This window comes from Furipterus horrens, unplaced genomic scaffold (assembly GCF_987537825.1).
Source record: "Furipterus horrens unplaced genomic scaffold, mFurHor1.1.pri manual_scaffold_2, whole genome shotgun sequence".
Lineage (NCBI taxonomy): Eukaryota > Metazoa > Chordata > Mammalia > Chiroptera > Furipteridae > Furipterus > Furipterus horrens.
Window position 1 is genome coordinate 183,269,255 of NW_028327172.1, and position 20,108 is coordinate 183,289,362.

Sequence of the window (20,108 nt, forward strand, 5' to 3'; positions counted from 1 at the left end):
CTTAGGAGAAAAACATTTCAACTGTCTCTTTGTCCTGTCCATTTTTCCTTCTGCTGTATCTTGAAATACTTTCTACCCCCAGCAACCACTTCATTGTAAATGCTCCCTTTCCTCCACCCTCTTCGTCTCAGTCTCTAAATATGGACCTCAGCCCTAACCAGCATGACTCAGTGGGTTGGGCATTGTCCAACAAACTGAAAGGTCCCTGGTTTGATTCCCAGTCAGGGCAAATGCCTGGGTTGTGGGCCAGCCCCCACCCCACCCCACCCCCGATTGGGGGTGTGCAAGAGGCAACCGATCAATGTTTCTCTTGCACACTGATGTTTCTCTCCCTCTCTTTCTCCCTCCCTTCCTCCCTCTCTAAAAATAAATAAACAAAATCTTTAAGAAAAATATGCACCTGACTCCTTCAATTAAAAGAGCATCACAATCCTCTCTCCACATAAAAAGTGCAAAGACTAGTTCAGTAACTAAAATTTATGTCCTTTAAGCCATATATCCAAAGGGCCAGCCACACTATGGATGTTCCAAATACTGCAGTTCTCTTTCCCCAAATTGTGATGAATTGCTCCTCAGCCTTCCAGCCAAGCCTGGGGTGGTGAGAACAGTGGCAAGAGCACAGACAGATCATCAGGGTCAGGCAGATCTAGGTGTCCTTCCCAGCTCCCCAGCTTACCATGCCATCTGTTAGTGGTGCAGGTTGTTGACAGTTTGGTGGGATTGTGTAAAGAGAATCAATGTGGGGTTTTTCCCTCTCCCACCATCATGGGCAGAACCATGATTGCAATGATCTTTGCATCTATCTCCAGTCCCAAGGGACACACCTGGCAAGTGGAAGCTGTTCACTGCCTATCTGTTGAAGTAACATGCAACAGAGACAACTGAAGATGATATTAAAGGTAATACCAGATGCCATGAAGCTATGGGAGGAAAAAACACAGGCTTTCAGCCAAGACATCCCTGGAAGTCAAGAGCAACTGTTGAGAAATGGACAAGAGGAGAAAGGGTAAGGCAGGAGGTGCCTTGATCACCACAGAAAAAAGACGGTAAGGAACTAAAGATTGCCAGAACATTAGGTTCTCTACTTCTTTCTTTAAAAAAATAATAATATTTCTATGGGCATTCTCAGTCATAAAATCATTTTTATGTCAATCCTCCCCTTTTTCAAAAAGCCAGCAAGAATTTAAAACTTATTTGGGTTGGGTTCAGAGAGAAGAGGAGGAAGAAAGTGGAGGGAGGATTAATCATCTAAAAGAATATCAAGGAAACAGTTGGGCATAGAATTTCAGAAACTAAAAGGTCCAGAGAGAAGATGGAAGCTTCTGTAAAAAAAGTTCCTTTCAACTCTTTTGAAAAGGCATTCTTGAGTGAGGCTCTGCCCCTATTTTAGCCTTGGATGTTTTGAAACCATGTAGTATTTTATATTCCAAAATTTTTGCCATTATTTGTTTTGGTGAAAGAGTATCAAGGGTTGCAGAAGGGAATCCATATTTTATCTGTAACTAGAAGCTCCATGTAATCATTTAAGCTAAAGATGATTGATCAACAATACTCTCTTTGGAAGAGAATTCCCTGTTACAGAAGGAAAGGAAAATGTTAGTGTCTCAAGTCCTCGGAGGTTGCTCCTAAAGTACTGGTCACAAGTTCCAACAGCAGGAAGGCCTGTATCAGAAAGAAATATGGTAGTGACAGCTAATGATAACACTAGGGGGCCCATTATCAAGAAAAGCCAGCGGATAGTAAGTTTCTACCTGTTTGAAGAGAACATGACATATTTTCTGACATGCTTGCTCTCCTTGAGGAATAAAAGATAATAAACATGAAATACCATCCTTACCATGTTTTCAAAACCTAATAGATTCTGAAGATGAGATTATGAATTTTTTTTTATATTCTCTTCTTCATTCTTTCTCTTTGTAACCCAAATAAAACTAGGTATTTCATGGTCAGTATCAATACAGTTTTGCATGGAAAATAATCCCCCCAAAAAGACATGGAAAAGCAATTTAAACCTGTATAGGTATCTTTGGAAGAGAATAGGAAAGGAGTTTTAGATGGCATGAAACTTGGGAAAACTTCTTTAAATGTGTTTTTAATATTGCTCCTTGACAGCTTCATACAAAACTCCATTTTTCTTCCTCTTCTTCCCACCTCAACCACTTGTTCTGAAATCTGCTCTGTCCTTCCAATAGGTCTGCACTCTTTCCACTAAAAATCAATATAGTCTTTCTCTTTCTTCCAGTTCTACAGCCTCACATCCTCAATTAGCACGGAAAAGACTAGATCCTAACCTCTGTCTTTTCTAAGGAAAAGTGAGGCTGCAGAATCAGAAGAAAGAGACTAGACTAGCAGTGGGGAAAGCTGAGATTACTGACACATTAATATATTTTAGTGTCACCATTTTGTCATATCTGCATTTTCTAATATTTTAATGAACAGGTATAACTTTGTGTAAAATTTTTTTCTTTCAATTTTATTTTGTGTTGATTTCAGATCTACAGCTTAGTGATTAGCTGATCATATGCTTTACAAAGTGTTCTTCCTGGTATTTCCAGTACCTGACTGGTGCCATATATCGTCGTCGGCAGCCATCGGTCTCGAGAGACGATGGTGTAGCTTCTTAAGGGTCTATCTGCACCGCCGAGAATGGCTGTGCAGTCCGACTCGGGAGTGACACGGTATCTGTCTCCTCCGTGTTGAATCGACATCTTGCGATGACGCTGGAGTGTCCTCTCCAGTGAAGCTGAAGCTACAGAGCCTGGGCAGGGTGATATGGAGGGTCTGCTGTTGCCCATGCAGCAGACCCCCCCTCTCTTCGCAGCTGAAGGGTCCAAGGGAAAGACGGAGTCAATACAGCTTGGTTTCAGGTGCACCGCAGGAGTTGCCGGTGTTGACTACAACGTCAAACCGCCTTAGGGACTCCCGCTCCGGATTTTCTGTCGGGGTTTACTCCCTTAGCCTTTCCCCTGAAGAGGTATGCCGCAAGGCAGCGGAGGTTTTTTGGAGTCAGAGTTTTCCTTCTCTGATGTGCCCTGACTGGAAGATCGAATCAGCGACACTTAGCTCGCAGGCCGACGCTCAATCCACTGAGCCAAACCAGCCAGGACAGGTGCCATATATAGACATCACAATATTATTGACTCTGTTCCCTCTGCTTTACTTTACATCCCCGTGACTGTTTTGTAACTGCCAATCTGTACTTGATCACTTCACCTCTTTCACCCAGTCGCCGAATCCCCCTCTCCTCTGGCAGCCACCAGTCTACTCTCTGAGTCTATGAGTCTGTTTCCATTTTGTTTGTTTTTTTAATTTTGTTCTTTAGATTCCACATATAAGTAAAATCTTATGGTGTTTGTCTTTCTCTGACTCACTCATTTCACTGAGTGTAACACCCTCTAGGTCCATCCACGCTGTCACAAATGGTAAGATTTCCTTCTCTGTGTGGCTGAGTAATAGTCCATTGTATATATACACCACAGTTTCTTTATCCACTTGCCTATTGATGGGACACTTCGGTTGCTTCCAAATCTTGGCTATCATAAATAAGGCTGCAGTGAACATAGGGGTGCACATACTCTTTCCAATTAGTGTTTTGGGTGTCTTTGGATAAACCCCCAGTAGTAGAATGACTGGGCCATTATGCACTTCCATTTTTAATTTTTTGAGGAAACTCCATACTGTTTTCCATAGTTGCTGTCTCAACCTGCATTCCCACCAACAATGCAGTAGGGTTCCCATTTCTCCACATCCTCGCCAGCACTTACCATTTGCAGATTTATTGATGATGGCCATTCTGACAGGTGTGAGGTGATCTCTCATTGTGTTTTTAATTGTATTTCTCTTATGATTAGTTACATGAGCATCTTCTCATGTCTATTGATCATCTGTATGTCCTCTTTGGAGAAATGTTTATTCAGATCCTCTGCCCATTTTTAATTGGGTTTTTGTTTTTTTGGTGTTAAGTAGAATAAGTTTTATAAATTTTGGATATTAACCATCACCCCCTTATCAGATGTGAACAGGTATAACTTTGTAACCAGGAGGAAAAAGTTTCCTTTTATTTCAATAAAACAGCATATTTGAAATGTACCTTAAAAACAGTGGTGTCCAGGTTTTAGAATTTTATAAACATATACAACTTTAATAAAAATCTTGATGACTAACACAGGACTAATAACCTCATATTTTGTCCAGAAAACAGGATTACTTTTTAAATCTGCTATCTTCATCATTTTTTAAGAGTATTTTAATGACCATACAAGTGGGGTAGCCATTATTTCATAATGAAAGAAAATCTCTTAAATTGAATAATTTGGTTTTAAAAACTCAATGAGCTGTGCCCCTTTTTTCTTTTACCACTCAATGTGCAGTGTGAACTTTGTCAGGGGCCAGAGGTGCTCTGAGCACTGGCATTTGAAAACTACCAGTACAGGCATGGTGGGAAGACAAGAATGAAGTCATGGTAGACTAGGGAATGGAGAGAAAAATGAAGATTAGGAACCCTCAGGCAAAGATTCAGCAGAGCAGCTGCAGGGAAGGAGGAGAAAAACAAAGGCTCCCACTTCCACCAGAGAGGCCTTACCCTCATTCAACAAACTGTGGTGGGAGTCCACCCAGTTAGGCTTGTCTGGGATGCAAGAGTTCTCTTGACTGGCTAATGGTTCAGAGCAATTCTTTAAATATTAGGTGATAGCAAATTGTGACAGTAGAAAGAAACTGACTTCTGTTGGTAAAAATTGTATATATTCTTTTATGTTCAGAACAACGGACAATTACATACACTTATCATCACCATATCTTTCAACTTATTTGTCTTTTATTTTACTGATTTTCCATTATTCCTCACTGCAAAGGCCTATTTACTCATGCACAGACTGTCAAACTCACAGGGATGGAAGAAGCTTATGTGGCTTTTTCAATGTGCTTTTACCCTGTTTTGTTTTGTCTTGCTCTTTCCTGAAATGTGTTCTTACTTAGGATGTAAATCTGGATACTATATCCAAAGCAGATACATTTTAGGAGACATTAAAGGGCTTAAAATTTATATGATGAAATAAGTCATTTGTTCTCAGTAAGTAGAACTAAGTGATACATTTCAGCTGATTGTGGCTGCCAACTTCTGGCTACTCCAGGCTGGCTGGTCAGGGTTGGTTGGGGCCGATAATCTTCACACACACTGGAGTCATAAAAACATTCCAAAAAAAGCTGGCCACTGCCATCAAAGAATGTTTTGTGTTTGTTTTGGTTTTTGTTTTTATCTGCACATAAGGGCCTCTACTTCATTAGTAATAGGAACAATAGACATTTTGACACTTTTGAAAATAATAGGTGGAAACATGAGTTTAAAAGTATCACAGTTCTGACTTATTCCAAAATCCCTCTAAATAGCTTCCCTAGGAGTACCTCAGCTGACTTGCTTCTTAATCCAATTCTACAAAATTCCCTTGACTTTTAAGTAAACTTTAAAACCCACCAAAGAACAGCCATGCACATTGGGGAACACCAGAGGGCTACACTATGTTGTTGAAAATAAAGAATGTTTTTAAAGTTTCATGTGGTTATTGACTACCGACCTCTGTTTCCCTGATCCAACCCAAACTGATAACAATTGCCTTACCTCTGAAGGTCAGCTTTGATCGCTGCCAGATGTAGGAAGGGAAAGGGAAAAGGAAGACACCAGTTGGTGCTGACATTGTATCCCCCCAAAGTGAAGAGAGATGAGTCGCTTCTGCCTAACTCCACCTTTTCCCCCTGTACCTGACCAATGCCCAGCCCCCACCCATGGAAAACAGTGCAACAGCAGTCTGCAACTTCCCCTGCAAACTTGCACCTATTTTTTTTATTTTTGCTGATACAAAGAGGATGCCACATAGAGGGAGGGAATCAAGCTCAAATTCTTGCAAAAAACTGAGGGGCAGCCTGGCTCTATGTCCCCAATGGTAGCGTATGCACGTGGATGGGAAATCTGGGCTGGTAGGACTTGGCACTCACTGGAGCTGCCCTCTGAAGCTCATCCAATAACCCACCCCACTGGATGCAGGAGGTATGGAGATAATGACTATTTCCTGAATATCATGCTGTTTAAATAGTTCTGCTGCGGTGTTTGGAGAAATTCAGGATGTTTTTGCACCAGGTGCTGTTGGAGCTGCCTAGCTAAGCTAAATGCTACTCACAGGCACTGAGAACAGGTGGTGGCTGGCCAGATTGCTGGTAGTCAGGGGGTGGTGGTTGTTTGTCTTGTTCCAGCAGTTGGCAGAGGAATGCATGCTTCGGTGCTATCGGTAGCTTTTCATCCTTGAAAAAGGAATGTTTTCCCTGACACCAGAACAAGAACATACACTCCACACTACTGAAAAGCCCTTCCTGAGACCAAACAGAGTCCAAAAACTGCAGCCTGCCTTTCAAAATAGTCCTCAATTTATCCCTGTTCTTAGGTGAAGCACTTCGGCTTGCAAAATGGGAGACCGCCTTCAAGCTAGCACCAAAGAGGGTGGGAGAGGGGTGTGTGTGTGTGTGTGTGTGTGTGTGTGTGTGTGTGTGTGTGTGTGTGTTTGTGTGTGTTTGTGTGTTTGAAGGAATGCAAGGGAGGATATAGCTCTGGGGCCTCAAAGGAACCAGAAACTCACCAGGAATCACCTACCCACAGCTCCCTAAATTTCTGGGACCACTCAACCCCTCCCATGTCTGGTTTCCTCTCTACCTCTTCCTTGGCAACCATTTTCCTTCCTGAGTGTGATGGCCCCCATGCCCACCAGACTCTGTCACCTTTTTGGAAAGACCTTCCCTGACCCTTCTATTTGATGATATCTGTCTCTCTCAAGTATACTATATCAGATGACCCTATTTATCATTCCATTGCCTTTATCACTGCAATGGACGAAATATTTGTGTCCCCCTCCCCCCAAATGCATATGTTGAAACCCAATTCCCACTGCGATGTTATTAGGAGGTGGGGCTTTTAGGATGTAATTAGCTCATGGAGTGGAGCCTTCATGAAAGGTATTATGTAGTGCCCTTATAAGAAGAGGCAAGAGAGCTCCCCAGCCCTCCTTCCGCCAGGAGAGGCTACAACAAAAGGATGGTTGTCTGCAAACCAGGAAGCATGCCTTTACCAGAACCCAACCATGCTCACACTCTGATCTTGAACCTCCAGCCCCTAGAACTCAGTTCCTGTTTTTTTATAAGCCACCCAGCCTATGGTACTGACTGAGACAATCACCACATGAAATTTACTTATGAATTGGCTTGTTCATCTCCCCACTTTAATGCAAGCTCATCGAGAGCAGGACTCTGTCTTGTATACCACCACAGCCATAGGCCCTAAAACAGCATGTGGCAGAGAGCACTCAGTAAATGCATGGTCTTTCACACCCAGTGCCCTCCATCATGAAATGTCTCTGACTATTGGTTTAAATTTCCAAGAAAGATCATCTCGTTGGTTCTCTAGCCAGCAAGCGTACTTGTGCATTTAGTTCTGGAAATCATCCTTGATCCAACCAGCCAGGTCAAGGGGGAAGGGTGATGGTCATAGACTGCCCTTTCCATGGAAATAGGAAGTACTGGGCCTCTAAGGGGATGTCTGGGTGAAGAAGATACTGAAACTTGCCTGAGAGGGAACTCCCCACCTTTGCAGAGTCACCTCCCTCTACAAACGTGTGTACACAAGTGTGTGTAACCCATTCTCTACTCTAGTCCCATGGGCCACTCGCTATGAGGATGCCTGGCTCAAATTAGGCACTTAAGACTTTTTAGGTCACCTTGTATTTCTTGCTTCTAGATCTTGCCCCAAGCTGTTCTCTGTCTTCTAGAAAGGCTCACTCCAGCTAAGCCCAATGCCCTCTGACAGTCTATAGATGTTATGACCTCATTTCAGAATTCTCAGATTTCACCCCTTCCCAGATTCTGTCATTCTGAATTAGTCACTCCTTTCCTCAAGCCCGGGAACCACTTTGTTAGGGACTTACTCCAGGCTTCCTTCCAAGAGAAAGGTTAAGAAGCAGATAATAAATGCCCCACAAAAACCCCTTGCAGTCATATTCACGGTAAGATGGAGCTAAACGGTGACACCAATGCCAGACACATGAGGCTGCTGTGAGGGCATTCACATAGAGGGCACAGGTTCCTGGGGGAGGCCGTCTGAGTGATGTGGCTGCACAAAATGACATGGAAAGAGGCAGCAAGAGTCATTAAGATACATTTTGTTCACTTAACAACTCGGAGAAGCCCAGTCTTTATCCAAACACAGGCTGTTGCTAGATTTTACCCTTGAGATCAATGGTTATCAACTTTGCCTGTATGTTAATGTCACCTGGGGTGCTTTTGAAAAATAACCACATCCAGACCCCACTCTGGAGATTGTGACTTAATTGCTCTGAGATGGAACATAGTCATTGAGAACCACTGGCCTCGAGCTATATCAAAACACATATCCTAAGTGAAATACGAGGGCTTTAGCTCTCAGGTGGGCTGAGCGTTCGGTCCCAGCCCCACCCTCTGCCAATTTCACCATCTTCTGCAAGTCACGTCAACTCTCTGAGCCTCCCTTGCCATACAAATAAAATAGTACTAATAATTCCTGCCACATGATTATTGTAAGGATCAGATAAAACATGTTAGAAATTCCTAGAACATAATAGACCCTCAGTGAAATGGTAGGGATAACTATTATTAATGTGTTCCCCCCTCACCCCCGCTGACAAGCTGTTGCAGAGTGATATTTAATACTCTGTGGTTTAAACATGAAAGGCAATGTTACCTACGCAACAAAACAATTGTGCATTAAGGAAAATGATGGCTTCATTTCTGCAAAGGCTACCAGAGCCCAGTTATATAAGAAAGTTGCTTGGTAGGCTACATGTACACCTCTCTGAAAATTAACATTGTCCAGACCCTGACTTTTCATTGAGGTGATATGCCCTTAATAAGTAACATTTGTGTCAGCAACTACAGACTAGGAGGCAGCTATTCTGCCACAAAGCAAGTCACAGAGAACTCAGTAACTGCGCTTGAATAAGATTGCTGTGCCTACAGAAAGCAAGGGGGGAGGGGTGGGCACTGTGGGAACAGCAGTGAATCTGAGCCCTGGGTCTATCACATTTTTCAGGCATATCTGTATGTGAGGGAAAAACCATCATCATGCACAAAGAACAAGGAGAAATGTCTTTCCTGTTTTTTTATTAGCAAAATCATAGTATCCATTCCCCAAATGCCATTAAAGAAACACATCCTGACTTTTTCACTGTACTTGACCCTCTTCCCACCCAAAACTAATCTAAAATACAATGGCATGAAATCTAAAATACAATGGCATGAAATCTAAAATACAATGGTATGAAGCTGAGAGCCTGCAAAGTCTGGCCTGATTGAAGCCAAGGTTGTGTGTAAGATAAACATGTTATAGTTACAGTCTGAACTACTAGAGAAGAGAAAATAAGACATTTTCTTCAGGATAATTGTTTGTTAATTTATGCTTGTGAAAATATTGATGAGTCTTGGTTCCTACTTGAAAATAGAAGATTTGGAAAGAAATTCCAATGTGGGAATCAATAGATTAAATTTAGACAAACTCTTGCAAGACAAACAAACAAAAAAAAAATCTATGACGAAAGTATCCTAATCAGGACCCTAATTCACTAATTGACCTATTGATTTTTTTCTCAACTGTCAACATTAGCCAGTGTCTGGTCAGTATCCTTAAAAGCAGGGGTCATCAAACTATGGCCTATGGCTCAAACCTGGCTCAATACCAGTTTCTGTAAATGAAGTAATATTGGAACACAGCACATTCATTTGTTTACATATCACTTATGGCTCCTTTCATAATACAAAAGCAGAATTGTACAGTTTCAAGATCATATAGCCGGGAAACCTTAAAATATTTCTTATATGGCCCTTTACCAAAACGTTTGCTGAGCTCTGATCCATAGAAATATGGCATAATATCATTCCTCACCCAAAATACTTAGACTAAATATGGCATAATAAAAATATATTAAAATATGTGCTTGAAGATTTATGCTTTATATGAAGTACATTGAATAGCAATAATGTGCTTATTTGTTACATACCACTTGGGAAAAATTACTAAGTAAAATTATTGCAAAATATCTATTTTAAATAGATATGAGTTATGCTAATGTTAAAGATTTCATTTCAGTCTTTATTAGTAATTACTAGGATATTAGTTATTTCCACCTATCAGGTAACTTGGAAAAGACATACAGTTCATATTATTTCTGTCTTTTGCACAGATTAAATGTAAAAGGAAATGGAACTGGTATGTTTAGTTTAACTCAGCATTTTCTAACAAGGATGAAATAGTGTCAATTATATGCACTGCAGTTGTTTTAAAGCAAACAAAGATAAAATATACTCAATTTAATTAAAGCATAAAAATAAAATGAGGTATCAATAGTAGAAGAGTGAGAACAGCAGTATTGGTATGGTAATCTTATTTATGCTTCTAGATTTACTGTATCCAAAATTGTGTGGGTTTTAAACAGTCATTAATGGGAATCCGGTTAAAATAGAGCAACAAGGGAGGAAAGCAATTTAAATAAGTGACATTTTTCTTTTTGTGTTTAGCCATCTTCTAAATAAGAAGGCTATTACATTTTTAAATCAGTTTTTAATAAAAGTTTAGTGGTATAATATTTAATTGAAAACAACACCAGATGTTCTTTATCAAAACATCTTTCATAATAGCTAAACCAAGGTCTGAGAAGTTATGTAATGAGTTAATTGTTCTATGAATACAGCAGCAACTTCTTATTTTCTTGTAATATTACAAACACTCATGTTTGGAGGCCTGTTGGCTGCTCTCTGACTCTCATTTCTCTCCTCCTATAGTCCAAGCAAAGATGGTGCTTAGAACAACAAACCTCAAAGTCCAAAAGCAACAGATGAAACCAGGAATCAGTGCCCTGGAAGACTGGCACCCCTTTTTGAACCACAAGGAAAAGCCATTGGTTAAATTATAGAACCTAGTCAACAAGATGTGACGTGCAAAGGCACACAAACTCGAGAAAGGAAGTCACAAAGCTTGGCTTCAGTGAACAGTCAATTTCAGAAGACAATATGAGATGATTGTAATAAGCAGAATTCTAAACTGACCATCCCAGATTTCCTACCCTAATTTCCTGGACTGTAAATATGATGAGCTATCGTGTCCATGATTATGCTACATTAGGTGGCAAAAAAAGATTTTTCAGGTATATTATTACTGATCAACTGATCAAACTAATCAAAAAGGGTGAATGATCCATGTGAGTCTGGTCTAATTGCATGAACCCTTTAAAAGCAGAGAGTATTTTCTGGTCAGTGGCAGAAGAGGAAGTCAGAGATTTGAGATGCTTAAAGGATTCAACCATGCTCTTTCTGGCTTTGAAGATGAAGAGGGCCACATGCAAGGACCAGGGAGCTGTCCAGCTAACAGCCAGTAAGAAAGTGGGGACTTTCATCCTACAGCCACAGAAAGTAAATTCTACCCACAATGTGAATGATCTTGGACGTGATTCTTCCCCCAGACTCCCCAGATAAGAACCCAATCCAGTCCCCACTTTTACTTCAGCCTAAGCAGAGAACCCAGTCAATCCTACAAGTTGCTAAACTTGTGTTAATTTGTTAAGCATCAAAAGAAAACTAAGATAACCACCATTTCCCACATTATTAAGGCCAGAATGACAGGACATTTCTAAAACATCTATAGTCTTTTCTTATCAAGGCTCTGCTTGATCAAATTCTTAAGACCACCCCAACCATTAAATTAATAATGCTTCTCTTGAGAAGAAAACATGGACTTGAGAACCTATGAATATCAAGGAAGTTACATTGAGATCTGTAAGCACCTTTTCATAAAAAACCAATACTGCAACGGGTGAACATGTAATGCTTGTGAGAGTCCTGGGAGACACCTCTCTCCACAAGAATTGGGCCAGTTTGCTGTGCAATGTTGCTACTATAGAACAGAGGAAGACTTAACCATGAACCTACTCCAAATGGGACAATTAAATTCAGATTGGATGTTAACACTGACCATCATTTCTGCAACATGGGAGATAATAAAAGAGGATAAAACAGCCCATGCCCCCTTGAATCAGCCCGAGTTAGTAAGCAGAACCCTCTGCGTTTAGCTTGCCCTTAAAGGTGAAGGACTAAAACTATCTGCCCTTTTGGGGGGGAAAAAAGAGTGTCTTACCAGCAGGGGCTGAAACTAGCATGAGGTATATTCATGTGTCATTTACCATTCTTTGAGACAGAGAATTAAAGAGTGATAGAAAAACCTGCTGATGCCTTGGAACCTCTGTCTAATTAGTTATTTTAAGAGAATGAGGAAAGAGAGTTCCCAAGTCCCAGTAGGTCCTAAAGCAGCAATTGTGAAACGGAGGAACTCCGTGGGTGCAGCGGAGGCTATGCGTTTCAAGAACTACTATTCTCCCAGAGACCTTCCCAGCAGCAGCTGGCTCAGAGATCTGACTTACAAGTCTCTGCAAGTTGTGCTAGAAAGACTAACCCTACCCAAACATGTTTCCTTTTTGTCCCGGTCACCATTTCAAATTCATGTGTTTACATAAGTGTGGCCTGCAAAGCCATTCAACTCTAAGGACCACTAGCAGATCTACCCACCCCACGCCCCTCAAAACCCTTAGTCCCTCCAAAAGACATGGGAGAAATCAAAGGGAGGTGCAAAAAAAAAAAAAAAAGGAAAATAAAGCTGTGTTTACATAATTCCCCCTAACTTAGTGAGAAGAGAAAGTCCAACAAGTGACCTATTTTAATCTATTAATCAATTTTGTCCAACATCGTTGCTTTAGTAATCCTGTGAAAATACCAAGGAAACACAGGTAATAATTAAATAATAACATGTATTGAGAGTTATGTCCCAAGCACTGTCCCAGGTGCTCTATATGCATTCACTCATTTAATGCCCCTACAACCTTGTGAGGTAGGTACTATTCTTATTCTCATATTATATTACAGATGAGAAAATTAAGGCACAGAAAGTTTAAGTTACTCAAGGTCATATAATTAGAAAGTGCTGGAAACTGGAATAAGAAAGGAAAGGGATTCCCCCTCTCCCCAACACACACACCAAAAACTCTGAAGATTGTATGACAATTAAGATGCCTTAGGTAACAGAGAGCTAACCAGTAGATGAATAGAGAAGTCATTCATTCATTCACTCATTCATTCTTTTTTTCATGCATCCATATATGCACCCATTTCGCTGAGTGCCAGAGATACAGCAATAGTAAAGTACTTTTTAAATCTAGTTGGTACCCTGAGATTGCAGTCTGGGCATTAGTTAGATGCAATGTAGTAAATCTGAGATAGAACACGAACTCAGGAGGAGCTCCTCTGCCAGACCTGGGGAATAGAGAAGGCTCTTCCCAAAGACAGAAATGTCTGAGCTAAAGGATGAGCAAGAATGCTCTCAGGTCAGAAAGGAGATAATGTGAGGTTCTGTGAACTGCTCTGGTGCAGAGAGTGTGTCATGAGCAGTCTGGAAAAGGTTATTCTGACATTTCAAAGGTTATCTTAGATGCAAAAAAAAACAACAGACAGGCTCTTTAAGATAAGCATTGACCTTTGTCAAGGAAGCTACAGGCCTAGAACCTGACTACCTGCCATAACCTGCTTTGAGTTAGGAATTTTTATGTTCAGACCATCTATGTGGTTACTTTAAGTCTCTGAGTTTGTAGGGCCCGCCATGCAGGCCTCTCCCTGAGTTTTTCAGGTTCAGGATGTGGCCACTTTTTCTTCCACAGCTGGCAACAAACTGTGGGAGTCCAGACTGGGCTGGGGTTCAGAAGCAAGACAATTCCCAGAAAGGAAATTGTCAAAAGAAGAAGAAAACAAGGCAATGAGGTAAATGCCCAGTTTCTCCAGAGAATTCCAAAGAGAACAAATACCATGTAAGAAATGTAGAGAGGATGGCATAGCCAGTGAACCAGGAAGTATTTTGGTTTGGCAGTTCAGGTAGGTAAAAGGGAAAAAGTCGAGGATGCAGCTGGAGTACAGGTTTTAAAGTGCTTTATAAGGAAAATTGTAAAGTCTGTCATTCTTATCAACCCAGGGTGGTAAATCAACAGTACATATTTAGGTATAAACCTTCAATTGACCAGAGCTGCCTCAGAAGGCCTAGATTCAGAATTCTCTATGTTCTAATTGGTTGGATGCCGTTGTACTTGGGAATAACTTTTATTCAGGCCCCAATGAACCTCTTGCAAATCCTATTGGTACAAAATTGCATTGAGAATGTGGTAAGAGTATAGGCCCCACTTAATCCTGTCGGCATCGCTACCTCCTGAGACTCAACGATTTGGCTGAACTAAGTGGCTGGGTTGGTGAAGTATGGGTGGTCTGTGGGCTTCACTTTAAAACTGGTTTCTCTTTTCTATCCTAATGACAGAAAGGACCCAGAGGTCTGAGAGGGGGGAAACCTAAAATATTTCCCTCAGCCCAAGCTAAGTATAATGGGCAAAAGGGTTTTGGACAGGTGAGATGTGCCTGGCACACCTTCCTCCAAAGAAGCCCCTTTTTTCCCCTAATGTGGGACATTGAAAAATTAATACTGCCTTTTGTCATCTAGTGGTTATGGATTGAATGATGTCTTCTAACCCTGTTGCCAAATCTGTTGCCCCCAGAATACAACAAGGATGCCAGCCTGTTAAACCAAGCACACCATTGTCTGGGGACAGCCAACTGACCTGGAGTCTGCACGATCCTTCCCCATGTGGGAAGGCCACCCTCCCCTCCACACCCCCACTCTTATTAGGGATTTCTGGACCCAAGGGTAGGTAGGAGGATGACGATGTCCAGCTTGAAGCAGCTAGAGGAGCTTGAGACCTTCACTCATTGTCCTTTATAAAATTATAAAGGGTCTTAAGTCTGAGAGGGAGGGATTGTTATTTTATTTGGTTAAAATAATTAATTAATTAATTTTTTTTTTAAAGAAGAAGAATATATGAAAGGGTGAGGCAGGAGAGCTCGTATGTACGACCCATGGGCATGGACTTGAAGGGGTATTGCTAGGGGAGGAGGAGTGTTAGGCGGAAGGGAGCAAAGGGGAAAAAATTGGAACTATTGTAACAATATAATCAATAAAATGTACTTTAAAAAAAAGAATGTGGTAAGAAAAGATTTTCAACAAGATGGTTTCTGAGAGGCACATGAAGTTGCAAAGCATCACTTTGCCCCATTAAGCCAATTTTCTAGACTTGTGAATGTCTATCCCCTCCTTGCCATGGCTAAAGAGGTGGAAGGTTTCCCACATAGGCATCCTTGCCACCACAAAGCCCCTCCAAACACTCCCACTGCACACCTACCAGCTCACCTTAGTTGGGTCTACTCCCCACCATGAAGGTGGAGCAAGCCTCCACTGGGTTCCTCAGGCATGCAGAGCCTGCCCCGTGAGCTCCTGAGACCTGGGGCCACACACAGCTACGAGAGTGCTCACTGTGGGCCAAGGCAACACCAGTTCCTTCCTCTTACTGCCATATGCTCTCTCCCCTCTCTTGACCATCTCATCCTCTAATCACTTTTTCCGCAGCAGGAGTATCACTGGGGAGCCTGCCCAGCCCCTGAAGGCCTGGGCTTTCAAGCCAACCCCCAGTACATCTCATGGTATTCCAGGCCGCAAGGCCAACATGAGGACAAAAATTTCACCTTTGAGCTTTAGGGAAAATCTAAATATGTTACTTCTCAATAGGGTATAAGAATACACTCAAATGACCTGAGAGAATTCCATGCAAAAAGACTCAAAAAAGAAGAGAAACTTAAATTTTTCAGCATTCCTACTATTCTGGAACATCATCATTTCTCATAAAAAGCAAGCATTTTTATTTAACATTAATGCTGTGAGAAGGCACTAATGAGGAGCATGGCTTGGCATCGAAGAATTTGGATGTGAGGCTTGATAGCTAGAGATGTGACAATACTGGAATTAGCTTGTTATTCACTGAAGAGGCTGACACACTGGCCAGGAGGAAATAAAGCAACAATCGTGTCATTTAGTTATCGCTTTGAAAAAAGAAAATCTTTAGCATCAGTGAAAGGAATAACTGGAGCCTGCCTCGGTTATACCTTGAAAGTGGTGTACTCCACCCTCTGGGTCTCTTGATAAGCGTCTTGGTGTTGTTACAGAGCAGGGTCCTCTTAACAAGCGTTTCTTTCTTTTTTTTTTTTTTTTAAGCATCACTTTATCATTTTGTTACTCAACACCTTGACATCCTAGCTGATGATCTGTTCAGAAGGGAAGGAATCAATGTTCTCAGGATAAACAAACAAACTTTCACACACCCCTGAAACCCCTTCATGAGCACAAAGTTTTACACTCAGTTAGTTTATGACAACATATTCCCTGAAAATATCTTATTTGCCCTACTTTGTTCTCTTAGGCTCTTTTATAATGGTGAGGAGAAATGTTTTATTTTTTTTATTTTTCTACTTTGCCAAGGTGAATTATGCAATCAAGCAACTGGAAGATTAATATGGGGGTACTGCATCATTTACCACCAGATGATCATATCATTTCTCCCATAACAAAAAAGAATGGAGCTTAATTATGGAATAGCCCAAAGAGATTTCTTTCTGCTTGTTGTCACAAAAAGCAATGCTATTTTATAGGGAAATATAAATGTAAAAGCCTGTGGTAATTCACAGTTAAAGTGAAAAATAATGATTTTGAAGCCAGGAAATGAAGCTCCTAGAGGTTTAACAGCCTCCCATGATATATATGGCATAGTGAGGATTAGAGTTTAAATTTAATTGCAATTGTGTATATTTGGAAGTTGACTTGTTAATTATTCAGTGACCTTCTGAAATCTTGAAAGGCTGTCAAATAATAGAGCAGAATGCAAGAGAGACCATCTTCCTTGATGATCTCTAAAAGTTCTTCAGGTATCTCTGTGCCCTGATGACTAATGATCAGGGCTAACAGTGTGCACCAGTGTCATCTAGGTTTAAATGACCCCCAGACAGTCCTTCAAATTCTGTGTCTCTAAATATTGAATTTTATAGGCTATTAATGCCTTTTCAATTATATCATTAGCTATTTCCCTGCATAGCCGTAACTCTTCTAAAAGATCAGATAAGAACGCTGTTAAGAAATCAGTTTCTGTCCTTTATTACACAATGAGATTTTATCATTGAGGGACTCCACATACATGGAGAGAACAAATATCAAGGACTTATACTCTAAGTCGAATGGCCAGCAAGGTCTCTACAACAATATGTTATGATCACTAAGGAGCCTTTTTCCCTTTCTAGAAGTATCCAAAATGAACAGACCTGGTTTTATAAAGAAATTAACATGTCCAAAATCCAGCCTGCTTTAACAGCAGCTGTAACTCAGTCTCTCACGCAAAAAAAAAAAAAAAAAGTCAAGGTCTCTCTGGAATTCCTCTCAGACGCTTTCCAAGGCCTGTAACATTTTATTTCTTAAAGATCTCTCACCCATCCTTCCCCTTCTATTTAGGGTGATCACATGTCCGTGTTGTCCAGGACAATCTTAATTTACACCTGTTATCCTTCAAAAGTGTTCAGGATGGACAACAACTACTATGGTCCTTTCCCCCCATTCCCATCATTACAACTCACTTCAAGCCCTCATTGATTCCCATAGATGGTAGCAGTAGTTGACAATAGTGGCTGGAAGTAGCTACCCAACTGATATTCCCTTTCATCCCTTTAGTTTTTCAAAATTTTAATTGAGTGCTAATTCTGTACCAGGCACCATGTTGGCACCAGATCAGGCTTCCCTGTAAGGCTGCGCAGTTTGCACAGTGCACCAGAGCACCCAGCCTAGGTACTGAGTGAGGCTGAAATCCAGCCCTCCCTTCACCTGCTAAGCCATGCTAGGCTTGGTCCTCCTCCCAGAAGGAAGAGAGGCACATTTTTCTTGGCATAACACCACCATCTGCTTGCTCTGCTTTTTTCTAACTCACATGAAAACACTGCATAGGCTAAAGGTAGCTCCTGCATGGTGAAAATTATATTCTGTCCTTATTAGGGGGCCATTCCCCTCTTCTGTATTGACCTTCTTACATTGCACACCTGATCTTGCCTCTCTCCTGCATCCTTCAACAGCTCACTGCCACCTATATCTTCAGCCAAAGTCCTCGGTCATCTGACATCTGCCCTATCTCGAGACTCATCTCTCCCCCTACAAGCCTTACTTCGCCTGTGCAGGACTTTTTCTGGTGGCTGGAATGTGCCACAATGATTTCTGCTGGCTTCATTCCTTTCCACATGCTGTTCATTGGAGCTTGGATGATCGTCCACACCCACCCCACCACCCTCTACTTACAGATGACAATGAGGGAGGAGGGAGAGGAGAAAAAATGTACTGATGCTAAAGATGATAAATAACTACCATTACAACTTTTAAATAGAACAATTTTTCCCTTGCCTGGAAGTGGCACTAGGATACACAACCCAAATCTAGAGGTGCTACATGTGTCCATATTTTACAAACGAGCCATCAAGAACTAGAGCAGTGTTCCTCAGCATTAAAGGGCCCTACCACAATCCATCCCACCTGACACACTAAGCCCCACTCTATACAAGCAGGTTGGGATGAGTGACAACCCAGTGGAGGATGCATGGGGTTTCTCCTCCCCTGATATGCCTGTCCTCCCACCCCCATCAAAAAAAAAAAAAAAAAAAAGCCAAGGGAACAGGGAGAAACCAACATACTTGTAGTGTTTGCATCACAAACACTGATCAAGGGAGAAAAACATTCCATTCTCCAGTCAGACATCCGCTGGAGAGACAGGGCAGAGAGGAACACAGCAGGGCCAGCTGTATGAAACCATGGGTGTTCCACCGGGGCCACTGAACTTTGCTGGCCTGAGAAGTCTTGGAGATGTCCCACCAGAAAAAGTGCTTGCCAGGTACAAGGACCACCAGCAAAGGGTTTTGGAGTGCACTGTGGGTTGAAGCAGGGGAATGTTGAGCTGAAGTAGTACAGAAAAGAAGGAGCTGAAAGGCAGATCTCTCATGTGTCACTGCCCTTCACCCAAAGACCACCAGGAACACACCTGTAGTCCAATGAGTTGGGTTTATTACTCATCGTAGCAAGAGGAAATGGACTCCATATGGAACTGTGGGTGTATCAGTAAGAGGGTGTTAGAAAGAACCTATTACGGGGTTTTGGCTTTTTTTAAAGTATATTTTATTGACTATGTTGTTACAGTAGTTCCAATTATTTTTCCATTTGCTCCCCTCAGCTCAGTAGCCCCCTTCCCTCCAGCAATTCTACCCCACTTAGTTCATGTCCATGGGTCATGCACATAAGTTCTTTGTCTTCACCCTTTCCTGTATTATTCTTAACTTCCCCCTGTCTGTTTTGTACCAATCAATTATGCTTCTTAATCTCTGCACCATTTCCCCATTTTTCCCCCTTCCCCTTCCCAGCTGATAATCCTCCAAATGATCCCCATACCTATGACTCCATTCCTATTCTGGTTTGCTTATTTGGATTTTGTTTTTATTTTTTAGATTCAGTTGTTGATAGTTGTGAGTTTGTTGTCATTTTAATGTTCATAGTTTTGATCTTCTTTTTCTTAAGTCCCTTTGACATTTCATATAATAATGGCTTGGTGATTATGAGCTCCTTTAGCTTTACCTTGTCTGGGAAGCATTTTATCTGCCCTTACATTCTAAATGAGAGCTTTGATGGATAGAGTAATCTTGATTGTAGATCCTTGCTTTTCATCACATTGAATACTTCTTGTCAGTCCTTCTTGCCTGCAAAGTTTCTTTTGAGAAATCAGCTGATAGTCTTACAGGCACCCCTTTGTAGGTAACTCTCTGTTTTCTCTTGCTTTTAAGATTCTCTCTTTATGTTGAACCTTTGGCATTTTAATGATGATGTGTCTTGGTGTGGTCCTCTTTGTGTCTAGCTTGTTTGGGGCTCTCTGTGCTTCCTGGACTAGTACGTCTATTTCTTTCACCAAATTTGGGAAATTTTCTTTCCTTATTTTTTTACATAAGCTTTCAATTTTTTTTGCTCTTCCTCTTCTGCTTCTGGCACCCCTATGATTAGGATATTGGCACGTTTAAAGTTGTCCTAGAGGTTCCTAAGCCTCTCCTCGTTTTTCTCAATT